General features: G+C 36.9%; 1 non-coding gene across 1 annotated transcript; it reads right to left on the bottom strand.

Annotated features, from left to right (window-relative positions):
- Positions 1 to 9138: 9138 nt before the first annotated feature.
- Positions 9139 to 9245, bottom strand: LOC121206820 (small nucleolar RNA R71). The gene has a single exon (XR_005901993.1). It is a non-coding gene; the product is annotated as a small nucleolar RNA R71 (small nucleolar RNA).
- Positions 9246 to 23526: the final 14281 nt, after the last annotated feature.

The raw sequence follows: 23526 nt of genomic DNA, 5'->3' as shown, positions 1-23526 counted from the left end.
AGCTTAGTGATTTGAATGGGTTTGGGAGTGTTTAAGAAGCCTGGGTTCAAGTCTTGGCTTTTGCAAAATTTTTAGTGTTGCTCTTAAATGAATCTGGACATTGTCATATAGGCCTTATAAATAATAGTGCTTGTTTTATGACACAAGAGAGCGTGTAGTCTAGTATCAAGGTGGCGTGCTGCTTCTGTTGGGGGACTTGAGTTCGAGTCCTCGGTTGCACAATGGGGTAATTATTTTGCTATTTAAGCTATGTAGGTAGTAGAGTTAGACTAAGACTGTAAGGTTGAATTGGTTTTGAGAGTTTGAATAGGGTTTGAATGGGGTGTTGGAGTGTTTTGTTGAGAGAATTAATGAGAGATATTAGGAGAAAATCAAAGGTTTTGAGGGTGTGGATGTGGTAGTGTGGAATTGGGTTTCTAGCTGCTCAGAATTTCGGTTGTAACTTCTTTTGGGGGAATATTCCTTGTTTCAGTTTCTCTTTGGACACTTTTTCTTTTGCATTTTTTTCTCTGGCCGAATATTCTTGGTTCATAACAACGTAAAATCGCACTTTGGTCAATTGCTAACAAGCTGAATATTTTTCTCTCTTTTCTCTCTTCTCTGTGTTTCTTTTCCTTTTTTCCTCTTTGCTATTTTCTGTTGGTAAATCGATTGCTGACTGCCTCTTCTCCTCCTCCTTTTCATTCATTCGGTTTTAGCCATTGGTTCGTGACCAATTATCTATTCCTCATCTCTTCATCTTGTTACGGCTTGACGACTATTGTAGGTATATTCGACTCTTGCTTGTTCTCTTTAATTTATTCATGTTACCTCTGCTTAAAGTCGAATGCTCCTCCCTTCTCTTGTTCTCTTGTAGGCAGTTCTTGTTCTCTTCTTTTAGGTGTGTTATTCTTTTGATTCTCAGAATTCCTCGAGAAGTGAAGGAGTTTTGGTGTTAGTTAGCCGTCGAAATCGTTTTCTTATCACTCGATCTAAGGTAAGTATGGGGGCTAACATGTTAGGATATTGGCCGAATGCCCTATCTCTTGTTTTGGGTGTTATTTAGGCAATAGGTATCGATTCAAGTCTTCGGTTTATAAGATTGTTGTAATGGGTTTCCTGGATAATGCAGCTTTTTGGCAAAGGAGGGTGTGGTTAACCTTCGATTAACATTATTGATGGGTTAAACCTCATCCGTTGGCTAAGGCAAGTGTTAATGCTATTCTTTTTTGGGATTAAGTTTTAGTAAGTGGGTGTTGACTCTAGTGCCAAACATTTAACCGAATGTCTTGATTAATGTAGGTTTGAGTTCAAAGGCTTTTTGTAAGTATTTGCAACCAAGTGTGTAAACACACCCCCTTTCAACTATAAAACGGTAAAAGCCGAAAAGCCGAAAATACGATGTTGGAGGCCACATGAGCGTGCGATCACTCGTGTGGTAAGCCAAGCTCACGAATCATGGGCGAAAGACTGTAGAGGCCACCATGGGCATCCTCATTGGCTTAGGCTGTTTAGAGACATGTTAGGCCGAAGTGGGCCGTGTGGGCCTAATGGGCTTGTGGGCTCCACACGGATAAATTCCACAATATATAATAATTATTGGACTGGTCTGTGTAGCTGGCATGGTCGTGGTAATTTTTGGGCTTGATGGGCCATAGAGGCGTGTAGGCCTACTTGGGCCACATAATGGGCCTTGGGCATGTTTGCACGGTTAGGATTTTTAAGGTTACATGAGTCACTTGAGGTTACTGTAGACCTTCTGATGGGTCGAGAAAAGTACCTAGACCCCTAAGGCAGGTAAAATGACAAAAAATACCACTATAGGGTAAAATAGTCCCTTGAGGGTAAATGACTCATTTGTGCTATGATTTGACTGTACTGAGCATGACATCTGCATACTTGTATGATTTATGACATGGCATTCTACATGGGGTTGGGATACTGCTAAGGAGGAAGTGTATTATACTGGTGGCTTTGCCACATATACTGATACTGGCAGCTTTGTTGCGATACTGTTACTGGCAGCCTTGCTACAATATTAGTGTGTTGACTGGGTGGGTCGACTTTATCCTCAAATGGTGTGTTGGTGGTACGGAGTGGTGTGTTGGTTGGTTTGGGATGGGTTGCATTATTGTACCACACTGATACTGTATTGGGCTAAAGCCCAATCTGTACTGTTTCTGAATAGGGCTCAGGCCCAGACTGTCACTGTATGCTGTATACCGATCGACTGATAGAGGATTACACACTGAGTTTTCGTAAACTCACCCTTTCTTTTTTACTGTGCAGGTAATCCCTAGCTATAGGTGATTTTTTGCTACGAGGGACTCGGAGGTGGCCACACGACTGCAATTAATTTACATTTGTTTTATTTATACTTAAAGTTTTGTTCTGGGTTTATGCTTTTTGTAGTAAGGCCATTTTATAGGATTTAATTTATAATTGGGCTTTTAGCTATTTACTTAAAACTGCTAGTTTTAAGAAGTCGAGATTCCAAAATAATAACTATTTTATAAAGACATGTGCTTTAACTTCAAAGTTTTAAAAGCTTCTGCAATCTAAAATAATTTAGCTTATCAAGAGCAATTTATATGGTAAAACATTTTAACAAAATAATTTGGTAATAGCAAAGACCTTAGCTCACTAAAATTTTAGAAAAAGAAAAGAAAAATCACAAAGAAGTTTTGTTTGACGACAAGTTTTTGATTCAGAAGCCTTCATTTTTGAAAAACACTTCAATGTGACACACCAGATTCAGCCATAATGTCTGGGCCGAGTTTGGGGTGTTACATTGCCAAGGTCAATTCAGGCTGTCTGGGCCCACACGGGCAGAAAACATGGGTGTGTGAGCCCGTTTCACTGATTTGTTTCCAAGTTGCATGGGTCGCCTAAGGCGACAGTGAACCTACGGTAGGGTCGGTAAGCTTACCTAGACCCCTAATTAAATGAAATGACTGTATGACTGATGTCTATGTATACATGTTATCAAGCGTGATGATGTTTCGCTAAATTGATATTGTATGTACTGTTATCATGTTATAGCATTTCATAACTGTATATTGCATTGCATTGGGTTGGGGGTTGATATTGTTTGGAGGAAGTGTATTGAAAGGCTTCGAGCCTAATTTACTGGCAGCACAGCTGCAAACTATTGTCTAGTGCCGCATTCGGTACTACTTGGAGTGTAGGGATGGATGGGTTGATTATATCCCCACATGGAGTGTAAGGTTGAATGAGGATGGTGTGTAGAGCTTGGATGGGTAGGATTTCTATGATTGCATATCTGTTACTGCTACTAATACTGTGATGGGCTAAAGCCCTACTGCATGACTATTTTTGTACTAGGATGGGCTAAGGCCCAAACTGGAATGATACTGAAAGGGGCTTAAGCCCAGACTGTGATTAGTTGGTTGTTGTCTGTTCATTTGTATGGGGATTACACACTGAGTTTACGTAAACTCACCCCTTCTTTTTAATCTATACAGGTAATCCCTAGGTATAGGCAAGTCGGTACAACGAAGGACTCAGTGATGGCCACACGACTTCTTTTACACTGTTTATTGCCTATTCATGATTTTACTTTTATTTGGGGGTATTTTGCTTAATTATGGCCTTTACGGATTTTTGTTTAAATTTAGATTTATACAGTTTTATGATTTAAATCTGTTAGTGATAGGTAAAACTCGGGTTTTCAAATTAAATTGATGTTTTATCAAAATACCACGAACACGCAAACTATTTAAAAGCTTTCGTCATGATACGTTTTGGAAATTGAATACCAATTTGCAAATGGTTAATGTTTTGAAAACGAATGACATGATTTGAAATTAACATAAAATAATTAAAAAGGATTAAATAGAAAAGGGGATTTTGCAACGACATATTTTTCAAAAAACACTACCATGTGACATGGTTAGATTCGGCCATAACGTCTAGACCGGGTTTGGGGTGTTAAATTTAGGGGTATCAGAGTCAGGTTGCAAAACTCAGCTATGGATATGGGTTCTTAAGGCGTGATTTTCTGAAAACTGATTTCTAAATGTTGTTACTAGAAGTGTGGTACACTGAGTCTCTAGCGCCGATCCTGTAAGTTCTTGAAACTGTTTTTGATTGTATATCCTGAATTTGCTATAGGTAGTATATGCTTAAACTACTATAGATAGACTGTACTGGAAACACCAAAAATAGGCTATATCGAGACTGTAGTAAAACTGATAGACATTGATTGACACTGTGATGTACGAAACAAACTTTACATTTCTAATACCGTCTTCATAAAATATTTGTTAATAAACACTGGAACTGTAAACTAATTCATAAAATTGTTAATACAAATAAAACACAAATAGACAATGAGCACTAGAGGTACTCGTGGACGGGGTACAATAGGCCGTGGTAGAGGCTATAGGGGTGTTCGAGCTGGGTCTTCATCATCTGGCAAGCTGCCTAATTTGGATACTAGTGAGACACCGGCTTCACCTGTGACTAAGACTGGATCTTATGATTGAGCAGCTGGGGACAACACTCTATCCCAGGCCGTGTTGAGGATTTTAGAGAGTGTTGTTGGGCCCAATACAGAAGCTGTAGGCCGCAGGTCTGTTACGAAACGACTCCGGTCTAACAGAGCTGAGCTTTTTAGGGTATTGCGGGAGTTTCCCCTAATGTGGCTGAGTACTGGTTAGAGGGCACTGAGAGAATTATGGACAACCTAGACCGTACTCCCGAGCAAAAATTAAAGGGTGCTGTATCGCTGCTACATGTTGAGGCATATTAGTGGTGGCATACTGTTAAGAAGGGCACTCAGCCCGATCGACTGACCTGGGAGTTCTTTAAGACTGCTTTCCAAGGGAAGTATGTAGGGGCCAGTTATGTGGATCCCCGTAGGAGAGAATTCCTAAATTTGACTCAGGGGATAGGTCAGTGGTCGAGTATGAGGCCAAATTTTTGAGATTGAGCTGCTATCTGCGAGGTATGTTAGCGCTAAGTACGAGCAATGTGTTTGCTTCGAGGATGGCCTCAGGGATAATCTGAGGGTTCTAATAGCTCTACAGAGGGAGCGAGATTTTTCTGCATTGGTTGATAAGGCGAAGATCACTGAAGAAGTAAAGCGCGTTGAGCTCTAGAACTGAGAGAGAGGTAAGAGTAAGAGGGATTCGGAGCCATCGAGTTCTGTTTAGAGGCCTAAGAAAAATGCCAAAGTTGATGGGCTGATCAGAGTTGGGGCTCCTATAGTTGCTACTGGACAGCCACCGTGTACTAATTGTGGTAGACGTTATTATGGTGAATGTTGGAAAAGAAGTGGGGCTTGTTTGAGGTGCGGTTCATTAGAGCACCGTATTAGAGTGTTCACGGAGGTCCAATCAAATGCAAGCTCTGAGTACTGTACTGCACCACCACCGAAGCAGTTAAGCAGCCACCGAGAGGTTGTGGTCAGGCCAGATGGGGTATGGGTTGGGTCGTTGTCAAAAAGCACCGGGTAGAACTGCTGGTCATACTGAGGCTAGGCAGCTGACTCTAGTTTATGTTGCATGTCGCTGAGAGAATGGAGATGCTCTGGACGTCATCACGGGTACGTTCTTTATTTATAATGTACCTTATACTACACTGATAGATATAGGATCCACTCACTCCTATATAGCTTGTACTGTGTCCGAAAAATTAGGTATCTTGGTTGAGAGCACTACAAGTGAGATGACTGTACTGAGTCTGCTCGGACAATCAGTAAGGGTAAATAAGTTGTTTAGAGATGCTCCTTTAGAGGTTCAAGAGGCTATTTTTCTGGCTGATCTGATGGAATTGCCTTTCAGAGAATTTGATCTGATACCGGGTATAGATTGGTTGGTTAAACACTGAGTGAGCTTAGATTGTGCCACAAAAAGGTTGTACTGAGAACCGAGGAGGACAGCGAGGTAGTCATAGTTGGGGAACGCTGGAACTACTTATTGAATGTGATTTCTGCATTGAGGGCCAAAAAGTTGGTTCGTAAGGTATATGAGGCGTATTTGGCCTATATCAGTGTTTCAAATTTTAGGGATTCTTCGGTTAAGGATATTAGGACGGTTAAGGACTTTTCAAACGTTTTTCCTAAAAAGCCACCTGGGTTACCTCCGAATCGTGAAGTAGAGTTTGGGATTGGGCTCCTTCCTGGTATACCTCTAGGGTTTATTAACCCTTATAGAATGGCACCGAAGGAGCTCATAGAGCTTAAGGCTCAAATTCAAGAGCTACTGGATCGTGGGTTCATCCGTTCTAGTGTGTCTCCGTAGGGAGCACCAATTCTGTTCATGAAAAAGAAGGATGGATCCATGGGTATGTGTATTGATTACCAACAACTAAACAAGTTTACCATCAAGAATAAGTACCCCCTACCGAGGATTGATGATCTATTCAACCAGTTCCGAGGAGCTTTCCTTTTATCTAAGATTGATCTCCAATCAGCATATCACCAGTTGAGATTTAAGGAGGCTAATGTGCATAGGATGACATTTAAGACTCGTTATAGACACTATGAGTTCCTAGTAATGCCATTTAGACTGACTAATGCACAGGCAGCTTTTATGGATCTGATGAACCAAGTGTTCCAGCCTATCTAGATCGGTTCGTGGTGGTATTTATTGACGACATACTGGTACATTCGAAGACCGATGATGAACATGATGAACATATCAGAGTGGTTCTACAGATTCTACGAGAGGAACAACTGTACGCCAAGTTCAGTAAATGTGAGTTTTGGTTACGTGAAGTAACGTTTCTGGGACATGTGGTTTCTGCTGAGGGGATTAAAGTCGATCCTCGAAAGATTGAGACTGTCTTGGATTAGAAGCAGCCTAAGATTGTATCTGAGATTTGTAGTTTTCTGGGATTGGCAGGGTATTATCGATGATTTGTAGAAGGTTTTTCACTGATTGTAGCACCCTTGACTAAGCTGCTACGTAAGGGTGTGCCATTTAATTGGACTGATGCGTAACAAGAGAGATTTGAGAAGCTCAAACGGTATTGATTGAGGCCCCTGTTTTGATACAACCAGAGTTTGGGAAAGAGTTTACTGTCTACAGTGATGCATCACATGTCAGTTTGAGATGTATGTTGATGCAAGAAGGTAAGGTGTGATAAACCATAATTTATACATATTTTTACCCCATGTTTAATGCATTTTATGGATGATTTTCGATTAGAACTGGTGAATTTGATGCTCCTAATGCTTTAATTTCATGTTTTATACTTAGGAGAGCATAGGAGAGCAAAATGAATGAGAAACGGGCAAAAAACGGAGAAAATAGGCTAAAGTACGAAATCAACACGGCCTGGACCACATCACATGGGCAGACCACACAGCCGTGTCAATTTGGCAAGCTCGAGCAAGGCCTAAAGTAATCGAATATAGGCGTATCACACGGGCGTGTCCCTGCCGAGCCCAAGTTGAGTCGAATTCAGAAAAGGCTAATTTTGAGGGCTCTTAGGCATTCCAAAGCTTATAAATATACCCTAGAGGAGGAAGAAAACACACACGGAGAATAGGGGGTAAGGAATTACTCCAAGGAAGCAGATTCATCCATCTCAGAAGTCGAATTTATCAACAAGACTGAAGATCTCTCCTCAATTTTCCCTCAGGAGATTTGGGTTTTTTTTATGTTTTGTATTCTTTATCATTCTGAGATGTTTTCTTATTTAGTTATGAACTAAATACCCTAAATACCTAAGAGGAATGAAACCTAAGATGAATCTTGTTATTATTTTCTGAATCGTATGATAAATATTTAACTTGTTCTTAATTATGTGTTCTTAATTCTTGTTTTGATATTCCAGGATACTGATTCAAGATAAGCTCTTATTCAGAGGAGGAATAGACCCTTTCTAAGAGTACATTTATCATAATTAAGTGGAGTTGATTGCGCGCCTAGAAATAGGGTGACAAGATTTTGCCAGATTAGGGTGAAACCTAATAAGGGGATCCATAGATCGAGTTAATGCAACCTTAGAGTGTTAATTAGAGAAAAGCCTCGGTTATTCAATCTAGGGATTAGACGTTATTAGTCTTGAATAGGGATAATAACATAATTTAGGGATCTTTACGGAACAAGTTGAATGAATAAATCGTCCGATTCGGAGCCAGAATAACAAGTAAAGTCTAGGTGGATTTTTCCTTAGTATTGTCTTCAGTTAATCGATTTTCCCCAAAAGCAAATTCCCCAATTCTTTTCTCTGTAAGTTCATAGTTTAGATAGTTAGTTAATTAAAAAAAAACCTCTTTATTCTTAGGCTTGATAATAAAAAGACAGTCATTACTAGTACTTTTAGTTCCTTTGGGTTCGACAACCCGGTCTTGCTAAAACTATACTATTGTTCGATAGGTACACTTGCCTACATTGCGATAATAGTTAGTTCAAGAACGAGTAATTATAAATATTTAAAACCTACCATGAAATCACGCAATCAAGTTTTTGGCGCCGTTGCCGGGGAATTAAGATATTAGGAACGCTCAATTTTTATTACTTTAACCATTTATATTTCTTGAAATTTAATTTATTTTTATTATTATTATTTATTAATTTACTTTTTCCCTCTCTTGGCAGGTTTTTATAGTTTAAGACTAGAAGAAACCTGTCAGGACCATTACTTTTTGACAAAGAAACCGATCGTACAGTTCGCAGAAATCAAAGAGAAATAAGGCGAAGTTTACAGTACACAGAGAATGAGTAAGAAGATGATACTCAACCCCCATCCGAAGAGATGGCTGAAAACCAAGGCAATCAGCTACCTCCTGCAATTGCAGCTAATCAAAATCCTGCTCCATGCACTATGTATGATTATGCTAAACCGTCTTTAACAGGAACTGAATCAAGCGTAGTTAGACCTGCTGTAGCTGCAAATACTTTTGAATTAAAACCTAACACTATTCAAATGATACAGCAATTTATTCTGTTTGATGGTTTGCAAGATGAGGACCCCAACGTTCATTTAGCCAACTTTTTGGAACTATGCGATACATTTAAAATCAATGGCATTTCTGATGATGCCATACATCTTCAGTTGTTTCCCTTTTCATTGAGGAATAAAGCTAAACAGTGGTTGAACTTGTTACCACGAGGGTCAATTACTACTTGGGAACAAATGACTGAAAAATTCTTACTAAAATATTTTTTGCCGGCTAAAACGGCTAAATTACGTAATGATATCTCTTCCTTTGTGCAGATGGATTTAGAAGCACTCTACGATGCATGGGAGAGATACAAGGACTTACTGAGAAGGTGCCCACACCATGGGTTACCGCTTTGGCTCCAAGTTCAAAAATTTCACAATGGTCTAAATCCTTCGACTCGGTAAATGGTTAACGCAGCTGCTGGCGGAACCATCAATAATAAAACACCTGAAGATGCCTATGAGTTTATTTAGGAGATGTCATTGAATAACTATCAGTGGCAAGTCATGAGGACAAAGCCAACGAAAACAGTCGGCGTGTATAACGTCAATTCTGTCACCATGCTCTCTAATCAGGTAGAACTCTTAAATAAAAAGATTGATGGTTTCCTTAGTTCTTCACAGGTTCACCCAGTGATGCAGTGCGGAGCAAGTGGCGGTGGAACAAGCCATTCTGAATACCAACCTTATGGCCACAACATGGAGATCGAGCAATTAAATTACATGGGTAATAATCCTCGACCTTAAAACAATCCATATAGTAACACTTACAATGCAGGTTGGAGGAACCATCCCAATTTCTCGTGGGACGGTCAAGGAAATCAAAGACCACAACATCCTCTTGGCTACCAGCAACCACCCTACCAACAGGAAAAGAAGCAGAACCTTGAAGAGATGCTCTCAAAGTTTATATCGGTGTCAGAAACTCGTTTTCAGAACATTGAGACGGCACTCAAAAATCAACAAGCGTAGATTCAAGGGCTCAAAAATCAGATAGGCCAACTTTCCAAACGAATCTTCGAACGACCACAAGGTAGTTTGCCAAGTAATACCTAACCTAACCCAAGGGAACAGCTCAATGTAATTAATATTCAAGATGACGAAGGAGTCGTTGAGCCTGAACAAGAACCGAGGCAAGAAACTGTGGTAAGCAAAGGTCAAGGTGAGGTGGATTAAAATACAAACAAATCGGTAGATGTCAAATATAAACCTCGTGTGTCATACCCCACGACAAAGAAAGACCGCTCAGATGAACAATTTGGTAAATTCCTTAAACTCTTAAAAAAATTACATATTAACTTACCGTTTATTGAAGCCCTATCGTAGATGCCAAAGCAATGAAATTCCTAAAATAGCTTTTAGGAAATAAGCGAAAGTTGGACGAGGCGTCGCATGTGGAGCTAAACACAGTGTGCTCAGCTATTCTAAAAAATAAGCTACCAAACAAACTAAAAAGTCCAGAGAGTTTTACGATTCCTTACTTAATTGGTAGTTTAGATGTTAATAATGCATTAGCTGATTTAGGGGCTAGTATCAACGTCATACCTTATAAAATGTTTAAGCAACTAGGTCTCGGGAAACCTAAACAGACTAGGATGAATTAGCAGACAAAACTATAAGATTTCCCAGGGTATTATTGAAGATGTGCTAATCAAAATCGATAAATTTATATTTCCCGTTGACTTCATTGTTTTAGACATAGAGGAGGATAGCAACACCCTTTTAATTCTAAGAAGGCCCTTTTTAGCAACTACTAAAAAATTATTGATGTTGGCACAGGTGAGCTCACGCTTTGCGTAGGAGACGAAACACTCACCCTTCAAGCTTGTAATTCTGACAACACATTGAAAATTGAAGGTGATCGTCTAAACCATTCTATTAAAACTGACCACATGATACAACCTACTTTGTAGGAAATAAGTCTGAAGGAAGTACATGAGCCACTCTCAAACAATAGTAAAAGATCTATTCATGAAGAACGAAGGCTGCAAATAGAGGAGCTAGATGAATGGCGAACACATAAACTGAGAACACATGATAAACCGAAACTAGGCCAAAACGAGCCTGATACCTCTCCAAATCAACTTAAGGTTACTGATAAAGTCTAATTAGATACCACAGATCCCCACATTGTCACTACCACACCAAATGAAGAAATCCCTCTTACGGTACTTAGCGTTTTTCCATTTGGTACGGTGGAGGTGAGTCATCCCAATTTCTGCACTTTTAAGGTAAACAACACCCATTTAAAACCTTATTTTGATGAGACTGATAGCAGGAATGAGGAGTATATACTCTTCGAACCTCCATGATCATTCAACAGAGAGGTAAGTCAAGCTTAGACTATAAATAAGCGCTTCTCGAGAGGCAACCCGAGCACTAACTATATTAACTTCTTTAAAAATTTAGTCTTCAACACCTAACTTACTAACAGAGCTTCTAAATACAGGTTTTCCACAGAGACACGGCCAAGCACACAGGCGTGCTTATGGCCGTGTGAAAACAAGGCAAGGAATTCCCCAAAACATGGGCTGCGATAAAATACCACGACCGTGCGACATGGTCGTGGTCGAACCTTCAAAAACAACACGGGTGTGCAACACGCCCGTGTGAAAGAACCGTGGGCGAACCTATTAAATTACACGGGCGTGTGTAGAGCTACACGACTGTGGGAGAAGCGAATCACATCACACACGGGCGTGCCATGAGGCCGTGTGACAGCATCTCAATTCGCGATGAACACGGAACGGAATATGAGCCACACGGGCATGTACACCAGCCATGCCACTTGAAAAAAGAATTAGACTATTCTTCTTATTTTATTTTTCTTATATTAAGTTTTTAAGATTCATTCGTTTTAAAAACACGACTTATGTTTATGACTACTATCAGATTATTCCCTTAACTCTCCCTTTATCATTCAGAATTATGCTTGCCCTCCAGCTTCATTTCCAATACTCGATCTCGCCAATCCAAGAATATCATTCATTCTTAATTCAGGAAGTTCACTTATCTCCGTATCTTATTCTTATACTCCAATATCTATATTTGTACATTGAGGGCAATGTACATCTTAAGTGTGAGGGGATATTTATTTCATTATCAGAAAAATCCCTGAATGATTGCCTTGTTCTCTTGAAAAGCTCTCATATCATATTTAGGATAAATTTTAATTGATTTATGATTTTGATTGATATATCTTAAATTAAAACATAGGCATTTATGCATTGATTGTTTAAACTTTAAGACATTAGAGAATCAAGCATGACAAGTTGATTTTTAAGATATTAAACTCTTAGGTTGTTTCCCCAAAGTTTAGGTATTACTTTGAATTGGTGTAACAGCCTAATTTTCAGTGGTGTCAGAACAGTGATTCGAGATCACTAAATTCGACAAATGAGTAGGAAATATTATTAATTTAGTGAGTATAAGTTAAATGTGAAGTTAGGAAAAATTTTGAAATAGTGAATAGTGTACTAAAAATAAATACTAAAATAATTAGAATCGAAAACGAGGTATCGAGACCTCGGGAATTTTAAATCGAGCCATAAATATTTTTATAAATATTTATGGAGTGTTAATAAGTTAGTATTAAAGTTTCGTCAAGAAATTTTAAAGTTCTGATAGTTGGGAAATGATTAAATAGCTTAAATGATAAAAGAAAGAGGGTTTAAAAGGCAAATAGACCCAAGGTCTATTTGGGCTGGACGGCAAGAGCATGAAATCAGCAAGAAAATAAGGACAATTAAGGGCAAAATTAGAAAATTGCAAAATTTACTTAATAAAGCTAGGACTAAAGTGGAATTATCTAGATTTCTCTTTATTTTTCTGCATTCTCATCAGAAAAAACGCCATGGAAGAGTTCCCTTAAGTTGGTTTTTTATATTTTTACTTCAAGTAAGTTAAATTCTTGATTATTTCTTGAAATTTTTGTGTTTTTATGACTTTTACAACTAGGTCCACTTGTTGAATTCATTAGTTTTTGATTCTATGAAAGAAATTGAAAGTTGCTATGAGTATGTGCTGGAAGTATATGATGATTTGGCATGGAATTAGAGCTTCAAATTGTTTATATGCTGATTTTTTTGAAAGAATTGAATAGAAAGTGAATGTTTGGGACCTAATTGTAAAAGAGTTTAAAGTTAGAGTTTTATGTGAAAATTATGAATTTCAATAGTTATGAAATAACTTATATTAATTTAGAAATTATCTTAATTGAGGGGTTAATTGAGCAAGGACTGAATTGTATGAATTGTGAAATTTGGGGTAAAATGGAAATCAACATTTTGCACTAAAACTGTTTTGGACAGCAGCAGTAGTCTAACTTTTAAAAATAACCAAAAATTGTAGAAATGGAATTAGAGGACGAATAAAATATGAAATTAAAGCTTATTGAGACTAGTTTCCTATAAAAGAAAATATGTAAGCAATGGAATTGTAAATCATGAGATATGATGAATTTTGTGAGATAAGGTCAGAATGATTTCGGGTTCCCCTGTTCTAACTTTGTAAAATCATAAAAAAATGGATAAAAATAATTATGAGATTAAATTTATATGTTTAGAATCCTGAATGAGTCTATTTTCAAGAGAAACAAGCGAGGACATCATTCGAATCCTGTACGAGAAGATAATTAATTTTTAGTGAAGAAGGGTCGGAACTGTCAGACAGCAGAACAAGGGAGACTTCAATGAATAAACTGTATTAATTGTTCCAACCAAAAATTATGAAATTTTTATGGTAAGAAGAAATATGAGTGTAGTTTCTAGAAAAATTTATGGATCTTAATTTGGAGTTCTTTAGCTCAAGATAAAAATAATTTAGTGGCTATGACATAGATGGGCAGCTTGAATATTCACATAAGTAGATAGTGAAAATTATGGATAATGTTACCTACAAGTGTGTTGTTTATACTAAGGATGTGGATGGAGAGGAGGAGGAGGAAAAATATATATATATGAATGACTCGTGTATAAATTGATCACATGCCTGATTATAATAGATAAGTGTTGAATTAGAAATGATATAATGATTTATTTGGAATATTTATTATGAAATTATGATTATCATTATGATACAAAAATTGAACTTGTGAGTTTATATGGCTAAAATTTTAGTGATTATTTGTTAATTTTATGAATTTCATGATGTGTTATTTCATATGTATTGATGATAAAATCGTGAATAATGTAAAAGCATGAAAATTGAATAAATGATCAAATTGAGCATTTCAGTTCAGTGACAAGATGAATTGAAGGAAAAAAAAAACCATGGTTGGACCATGGCAACAAGTGATAAGTGATAGCTTCGGCTACACTTATTTGATCAAGGAAAAGTGAAAGTGATAAGTGATAGCTTCGGCTACACTTATCTGATCAATGACAAATGACAAGTGAAAAGTGGTAGCTTCAGCTACCTGATCAGTGGAAAGTGGTAGCTCCGGCTACCTGATCAGTGAAAAGTGGTAGCTCCGGCTACTTGATCAGTGAAAAGTGGTAGTACCGGCTACCTGATCAGTGAATAGTGGTAGCTTCGGCTACAAGTGACAAGTGATTTCCGTACAAGACCATATCTGGGATATGGCATCAGTGTGATATATGCTACTGTATAAGACCATATCTGGGATATGGCATCAGTGAGATATGTTATTCGTGTAAGACCATAGCTGGGCTATGGCATCGATATGTGATATGTGATTACGTGTAAGGCCATAGCTGGGCTATGGCATCGATATATGAATATGTGTAAGACCATAGCTAGGCTATGGCATCATTATGTGAAGATGTGTAAGACCATAGTTGAACTATGGCATCGAGAAAACGAAGTACTCAATTCCGTAAGATGTTCACTAATTTGAAGAAGTTTGGTAAGTATTACATGGAATTATGCGACATAAGGAAATACGAGTTGATGAGACATGAGCATAAAACTTGGTTGATGAATGAGTTCATTTGTGATTATATATTTCTACGCCTTGAGTGTATTACCCGTATGAATTGATATTCCAAATGAGTTAATGAGAAAACTTCTAGTATGAAATAATCTAAGTTCGAAATGAAAAATCATGAAAATGTACTTGAAATACATTGGTATGTCTTGTATATACTATTTGAATTCATAAATGTAGAAAGTAAATGTATGTGAAAATATGAGATGATGATATTTGTACATGGAATTTATTGATGAATACGTACATCCAAATTTATATGATAGATTTTAGTGAACATTGAAATTGGGCTCAATAAGTGATTTGGCAATTTAAATCGTGATTGGTAGGAAGAGTTAATGAATTGCATATTTATGAATTGTTACACGTATTTGTCTGAAATACGAGGAAGTGATGGTAATTGATACATAGAAATATGAAACTATGATATATATATAAAAATATGGAATATGTTTCATAAATGTGTTCATTCATAATTATGGAATTATGTACCTCATGTGTGCTATTTGCATAAAGATGATATTTCAAATACTTTGGTGAATAAAGCTTAAATATGAAATAGTATGAAATCGAAACAAATTGTTATGAAAATGTATTTAAATTATCTGTAAGTGTTTCGTGCTTCTCGATAATGCCTCGTACTCTATTCCGGCGATGGATACGGGTAAGGGGTGTTATAATTGGAACTCACAAGTTTTTAACGTCAAAAAGCCATAATTGTTGTGAGATTTTTGAGCCTTTTGAGCATCTATTAATTCTTTCATGCTCACTTTTATTATTGCTTTGAGTGCGTCAGTATTGAATTGTTATTCTAGAAGTTGCTTGATTATGCATGTCGAGACCACACCATTTGATTTGATATGTCAAAATGATTAAGGCACTTAGGATTAACCCACTCATGCCATGAAAAGCCTACCTCCACAATTAACCCCTAGTAAACCCCCTTGAGCCTAACAAGCCATTCCTTATATTACCCTTAATATTAACCATTAACCTATTATTGTTGAAATCCCCCATATTAATTTGATCCCTATTTTTGTCGAGATTTGGGTTGGAAAAGTTGCTTAGCTATTTTTTCTTCCATTTAGTCTATATTATTTAACTTGTTCTTAAAAAAAATATATGTATACATATTAGTAATTCCATATTTTGAGAAGAAGCTCTGTTGTACGCATGTGAAGATTAACTCTTTTTCTAGTTAAGCAATTTTTCAATTCAATCTCGATTCAACCCTTTCTTTCAACTTGTGACAACACCCCCTAACCAAGCCTCATTACAACCCTCTAAAGACCTTTTGATTGATGTATCATCTTAAATTATAGTGGTGGAGATTTGATTTTCAGGCAAGCCTATGGTAATGACTTTTCATTATTGACTATGGAGTGCTTCATTTATTGTCCTTAAACATCTCGAGTGATTTGAGTGAATCTTTAGTGAGGATATGAAACTCTGTGATATTCTAAATCGAAGGTAATTACTTAGATGAGGAGAGACACCTATGTTTTCGGAATAAAATGCTCAACTTGGAATGAGTGAAACTTTTATGTTCTTTTAGTTGAATTCTCGATGTATGATTACTTGTGGATTATTTTGAGATATTATCGATGGAAGTTATAAGTTGAGAAGAATTTATTTTGATTATAAGTTGAGAATTTTGCTTGAGGACAAGCAAATGCATAAGTGTGGGGGTATTTGATAAACCGTAATTTATACATATTTTTACCCCATGTTTAATGCATTTTATGGATGATTTTCCATTAGAACTGGTGAATTCGATGCTCCTAATGCTTTAATTTCATGTTTTATACTTAAAAGAGAAAAAATGAACGAGAAATGAGCCAAAAACAGAGAAAATGGGCTAAAAATGAAATCAACACGGCCTGGACCACCTCACACGGGTAGACCACACGGCAGTGTCAATTTGGCAGGCTCAAGCACGGCCTGAAGTAATTGAACACGGGCGTGTCACACGGGCGTGTCCCTACCGAGCCCAAGTTGAATCCTATTCCGAAAAGGCTAATTTTAAGGGCTTTTAGGCATTCCAAAGCCTATAAATACACCCTAGAGGAGGAAGAAAACACACACGGAAAATAGGGGTAAGGAATTACTCCAAGGAAGTCGATTGATCCATCTTAGAAGCCGAATTCATCATCAAGATTGAAGATCTCTCCTTAATTTTCCCTCAGGAGATTTGGGTTTTCTTTATGTTTTGTATTCTTTATCATTCTGAGATGTGTTCTTTTTTAGCTATGAACTAAATCCCCTTAATACCTAAGGGGAATGAAACCTAAGACGAATCTTGTTATTATTTTCTAAATCCTATGATAAATATTTAACTTGTTCTCAATTATGTGTTCTTAATTCTTGTTTTGATATCCCAGGATACTGATTCAAGATAAGCTCTTATTCAGAGGAGGAATAGACCCTGTTTAAGAGTACATTTATCATAATTAAGTGAGTTGATTGCGCGCCTAGAAATAGGGTGACAAGATTTTGCCAGATTAGGGTGAAACCTAATAAGGGGATCCATAGATTGAGTTAATGCAACCTTAGAGTGTTAATTAGAGAAAAGTCTAGGTTATTCAATCTAGGGAGTAGACGTTATTAGTCTTGAATAGGGATAATAACATAATTTAAGGATCTCTACGAAACAAGTTGAATGAATAAATCGTCTGATTCAGAGCCAGAATAACAAGTAAAATCTAGGTGGATTTTTCCTTAGGTATTGCCCTAAGTGAATCGATTTTCTCCAAAAGCAAATTCCCCAATTCTTTTCTCTGTGAGTTCATAGTTTAGATAATTAGTTAATTAAAACAAAAACCTCTTTATTCTTAGGCTAGATAATAAAAAGACAGTCATTACTAGTACTTTTAGTTCCTTTGGGTTCGAAACCCGGTCTTGCTAAAACTATATATTGTTCGATAGGTACACTTGCCTACATCGCGATAATAGTTAGTTCAAGAACGAGTAATTATAAATATTTAAAACCTATCACGAAATCACACGATCAAGGTGGTAGTGTATGCATCTCGTGTAACAGTCCGGTTTTGACCCTAGTCGAAATAGTGGTTTCGGGACCACAAATCTGAGTTCAAAATATTAATATTTTCTGTGTCTGTGATATGTGAATTTTTATCTGTGAAATTTCTGTGATTTAATTTGTCTGTTTCTGTGCTTAATTATGAAAAAGGATTAAATCGCGAAAAGTGTAAAACTTGGGTGCTAGATGATAAAGCACCTATTTGGCCTGGCTTTTAAAATAAAGGTCTTTGCATGTCAATTGGACCATTGTACTAATGCATGGACAAATATGGACATGAGTTGGTAGGAATTACTGTTATATAATTAAAGGGCAAAATTGGAAAATGCCTTATAATGTATAATTAAATGAAATAAGACATGAAAATAGCCATAAACACATTGTTATTGCCGAAAATTCAAAAGAAATAAAAGGAGAAGAACACCTAGGGTTCGGCTACTTCATTTCTTGATTAAGGTATGTACTTCGGTCCATTTTTAATAATTTCTACGTTTCTATGATCGTTGCTACGTGTTCTTCCAAGCCCATGTTTGAATTTCTGTTGTTGTTAAAGATTTCATGAAATGGCATTTTTGATATCCTGAGTTTTGTGATGTTTTTGGATGAATTATGAAGGCTTGTTAGATGGGTTATATGTTTTGTTCTTGAATTTTTGATGAAATGAGCTATTTGGGCTAATCTGTGAAAATGAGGTTTTGAAGGACTAATTTGTGAATTAAACATGTTGTATGGGCTTATATGGAATCCATGTATATTTGGCCAAACTATAGTCTTGGTGAATTTGGTATATTTGTGAATTTGTGAAAAATGGACTAAAGTGTCAAAATCTAAAATTATAGAGGCTAAATTGTAAAGTGCCCTAAATATGTATTCATGGACTATTTTGAAAGAAATATATGATTGACTGGTTGAATTTGAAGTGTATTAGATCAACAACAAAGAAAATCAGACTTAGATTGAGGAAAGTCCAAAGTAGTCGAATAGTCGACTCATTTTCGTCCAAAATCTGTACGAGGTAAGTCAAACTACACTTATGTGTTAAGTTGATTAAATTTTGTGTTTGTAAACTATTATCTACATTGGACGGCCTTGAGATCCTGATAAAAGAACGTTGGTATTGATCTGAATTATCGTGTAAGACCGTGTCTGGGACACTGGCATCGATTTGAAATTTACGTGTAAGACCATGTCTGGAACATCGGCATCGTATCTGATTTCGTGTAAGACCCTGTCTGGGACAGAGGCTGCGATATTGAATTACATGTAAGACCACATCTGGGACGTCGGCATTGTATTTGTCTGTGAATATCTATTCTGTTTCTAGATTATCCGATGATAAAGTAGGAGATATGAAATGTATAATTCATACAGGTACGTTCGTATCATACTTAATTTCTAAATATGAAAGACTCCGTTTCTGCGAAGTAGGTTCAGAATCATGGAAATTAATATGGTACGCTTACAAGCAAATAAGCATGGTTAAGTTTATGAACAACTCTGAGAAATGGCTATGAATTCTTATTGTTGTTTTGAACTACATATATATGCTTTGTGTAATTAAACCATTTTTGTTTGGCTTACTAAGCTCTTTGTAGCTTACTCTGTGTGTTTACTGTCTATTTTACAGATATCGTAGCTACTGAAGGCTCGGGATAGTCAAGGATCGTCACCACACTATCAAACTAATTTTGGCACTTTTGAAGTGTAAATATTGCTAAGTATGGCATGTATAGGCTAGAATGTCTATGTATTAAGTTTTGAATTATATATGTTATGCCATGTTAATTGGCTAGCAAATGTTAAGTTTTGTGCATAGTTTTGATGCATGTTTTGAAATGTGTTATGTTCTAATATGAAATGGTCATCTTTAAGCATGTAATTGGTTGGAAAGATTGGTATAATTGTTGCATATTAATGCTTGTAGGATTGGAACTATATGGGGTGGTAAATTGGCTTAAACCAAGCCTACATTGTGCCACACGTCCAGGGAACACGGGCATGCCTTATGGCCATGTGAGAGAGTCAGTAGCTAGCTAAATTTTACACGGTCATGGCACACGGCCGTGTCTGTTGGCCATGTTAAAAAGTCAGTATAGAACCTCTTTTTGGCACAGTTGGACCACATGGGCGTGTCTTGTGCCCGTGTGAGTCACACGGCCTAGTCGCACGGGCGTGTGACTTTGTCAGTTTTGAAAAGTTTGATTAAGTTCTGAAAATTCTAAATGGGTTCGGTTTAGTCCCGACCTTCCCTAAATGCATGTTTTAGGTCTCGTAGACCATCTTAATATATGTATTGTTGATGAATGCAAATGCATTAATGTTATATGATATCTGCAAATCTGTGTTGTTCAGAAATGCTTTGTTTGTCCGGTGACACCCCTTACCTATTTCGTCGACGATTACGGGATAGGGGTGTTACATTTTATTGGTATCAAAGCTATGGTTTAGTCGGTTCTAGGACTACCATAGTGTATATGAGTCTAGCTATACATACCATATATTTGAATCTGTGATAGTGTGATGACTCCTAACTTTGAAATGTGCTTTTATATAGAAAATGGATCCCAATAGAGCCGTAGCTGATGATGTTGAAAGTAATGCGCCTACTCTTACACAAGGGACGATGCAAGATGATTCCCGACCGGCTATGAGTAGCCGTGATAGCGAGGCTAAGCAAGCCTTCTATCAAATGATGAATGAATGGTTCACCCAATATATTAGAACCAATCCGGCTGTTCAACAACCTCCACCCCCGGTTAATCCTTCTCGGATTCCTGTCATGACTTCTGTGAATCCAGTTCAACTAAGTAGACCACCTGTTGATAAGATTAGAAAGTATGGGGCTGAAGAGTTTCGAGCTACAACGAATGATGATGCTGAAAGAGCCGGATTTTGGTTGGAAAATATGATACGGGTATTTGATGAAATGTCTCTGAATCCAGAAGAATGTGTTAAATGCACTGTTTCACTTCTGAGAGATACGGTGTATCATTGGTGGAAAACTTTAATATCTATGGTTCTGAGCGAACGGGTTACCTAGGATTTCTTCCAAGCTGAATTTCGAAAGAAATACATTAGTCAGAGATTCATTGATCAGAAACGTAAAGAGTTTCTCGAGCTTAAACAGGGCCGAATGTTTGTCACTAAATATGAACAGGAATTTGTGAGGTTGAGCCAGTATGCTCGGGAATGTGTATCCAATGAAGCAATAATGTGTAAAAGGTTTGAGGATGGACTAAATGAAGATATTCGTCTGCTAGTCGTGATTTTAGAGATTAAAGAAATGGTAGTGCTCGTTGAGCGAGCATGTAAAGCTAAAGAATTAAACAAAGAGAAAAGAAAAGCTGATTCTGAAGCTAGAGATGCTGGAAAGAGATCTTCGAGTAAATCATTTCAGTCTAGACCAAAGAAATTCTGAGATGATCAGAACCGTTCAAATTCTAATATGGGACATTCAAACTAAGATCGAGCTAGATCGTATTCGAACACCAGAGTCCCTGTTACTTGTGACAGCCCAAAATTGACCCTAGTCGGGAAGTGATTTCGGGACCGCTAAACCGAGTCACCGAAAAGTTTGAATGTGATGTTTATTATCTAGAATATGTAATCATGAATGTGTGAAAATTTCAAGCTTCGATTTAGTCGATTGCATGTGAATTTAGTCAATAGGACTTATATGAGAAAATTTTAAAATGTGATAGGTCAATGCATGAGGACCTATTAGTGCATGTGGAAGAAAAAGGGGACTTGCATGTCAAATTCCCCCTCCCTAATATGTAGTGCCGGCCATGCTATGGGTGGAAACATGTCACCAACATGTTGTGTTAGTGATGTATGGTAAGGAAAATAAAATATTAAGCATGATAATTAAAATAAATTAAAGAAAGGAATTAAACAATGAAAAGGAAGGGTGATGAAAAAAAAAAGAAATGGTCTCATCCATACCCCCCCTTGTTGCCGTGAGTTGAGGAAAGAAAACAAAAAAAAAATGTGTGTTCATTCTTGAACACCTTTGGCCGAATAGAGGAAAGAAAGGAAGGGGAAGAGCTTGAGAAAATCGGCTATGGTGGTTTGCTAGACTAAGGTATGTTTGATGTTGTTCTTGAGATGCATGCATGTTTTAGTAGTTGACTTGAGTTCTAAAAACCCATGGTTCAATTTTGTGGATTGATGATGATTTTGTGTTTTGCCATTGATGAGTGCTTGAGCTTTTTGATAGTTGTTGATGAAAAGTGAAAGATATGTTAAAGATTAATATGTTTTGTGTTGAAGTTTTTGGTGATTTTGAGTAGTTAGGGCTAAATTACAAAAACAAATTTTTGAAGGACTCAAAGGTGAAATAAATGAGATGTATGGACTTATATGGGCACTAGGAAGATTCGGCCCTTAAGGAGTGTGACCAAACTTTGTGTATTTTGTGTTTTGTGGAATAAAGACTAAATTGTGAAAGTGCGAAATATTAGGGGTAAAAATGTAATTTACCCATTTATGCGTTATTAGACTAAATTGAATGAAAATATGTTAAATTAAGGCTTGGCAAGCTAGCTATTAAGGTGAAATGCTAATGTTAGTATTTGATTCGGTAATAATCTGTTTGGGGACAGCAGCAGTAAGGTGATTTTGGAAAATCGCCATAATTTGTAGGAGTTGAATTAGAAGCTGAGTGAATTATGCCATTAAAGCTTGAAGAGTCTATTTTCTTACAAAAGAAACTATGAAAACAAAAGAGTTACCGATCTTGAGATATTTGAAGTATTGTGGGGCTGAGTCAAAATGACTACTAGATTCCCTGTTCTGTTTTTAGAAAATCATTATAAATTGTACAAAAATTATTATAAGATAAAATTTATATGCTTAGACTCCTTAATGAGTCTAGTTTCAAATGAGATCAAATACAACACATTTTGAATTCTGTAAAATGAGAAATTTGATTCGTAGTGAAGAGTGGTCAGAATAGTCAAACAGTGAAACAGGGGAAACTTTAAGAAAAATCTGGTATTGATTGGCCAAGCCAAAAATTCTGGAAATTTTATGTATGGAAGATATACGAGTCTATATTCAGGGAAAATTAACGGCTAGTGATTTGGAGTTTTGTAGCTCCAGTTATAAACAATTTAGCGACTACTGCTCAGGAAAACAGCTCGTAGTGAATATGTGATTTTGTTGTAAACATTAATGAAAATTTGCCAATGAGTTATTTATTGACTATTATAAAGCTTACTATAAGCTATGTGTGTGAAAGTCAAATCAATATATATATATTATTCTGAAAGTAATACTTGAATAGTCGATTAATGACTATTTTAAATTATTGATTTGGCTCAAGGAGTTAAAGGAGGTGAATCGAGCAAAGGCAAAGAAAATGTTATCGAGTAGTCGAGTTGGAACCGTCTTACCCAACACGAGGTAAGTCATTAAGCATGTAGTTGGTATTATTTCAATGGTCATAATGTTTATGTATTGATGCTGAATGGAATGAATAAATATACATATATATATATGTGCATGTACGTATGTGATGATGAAATTGTTGAATGAAAGAAAAGAGGTAAGATGTACTGAGTTGTTGATCTCGGCACTAAACGTGCGGGATAACCATTTATGACCATGAGATTGGCGCTAAGTGCGCGGGATTAAATTG

This window comes from Gossypium hirsutum, chromosome A09 (genome assembly GCF_007990345.1).
Source record: "Gossypium hirsutum isolate 1008001.06 chromosome A09, Gossypium_hirsutum_v2.1, whole genome shotgun sequence".
Lineage (NCBI taxonomy): Eukaryota > Viridiplantae > Streptophyta > Magnoliopsida > Malvales > Malvaceae > Gossypium > Gossypium hirsutum.
Note: the sequence above shows the minus strand (reverse complement) of the source record. Positions and strands in the feature narration are given on the sequence as shown.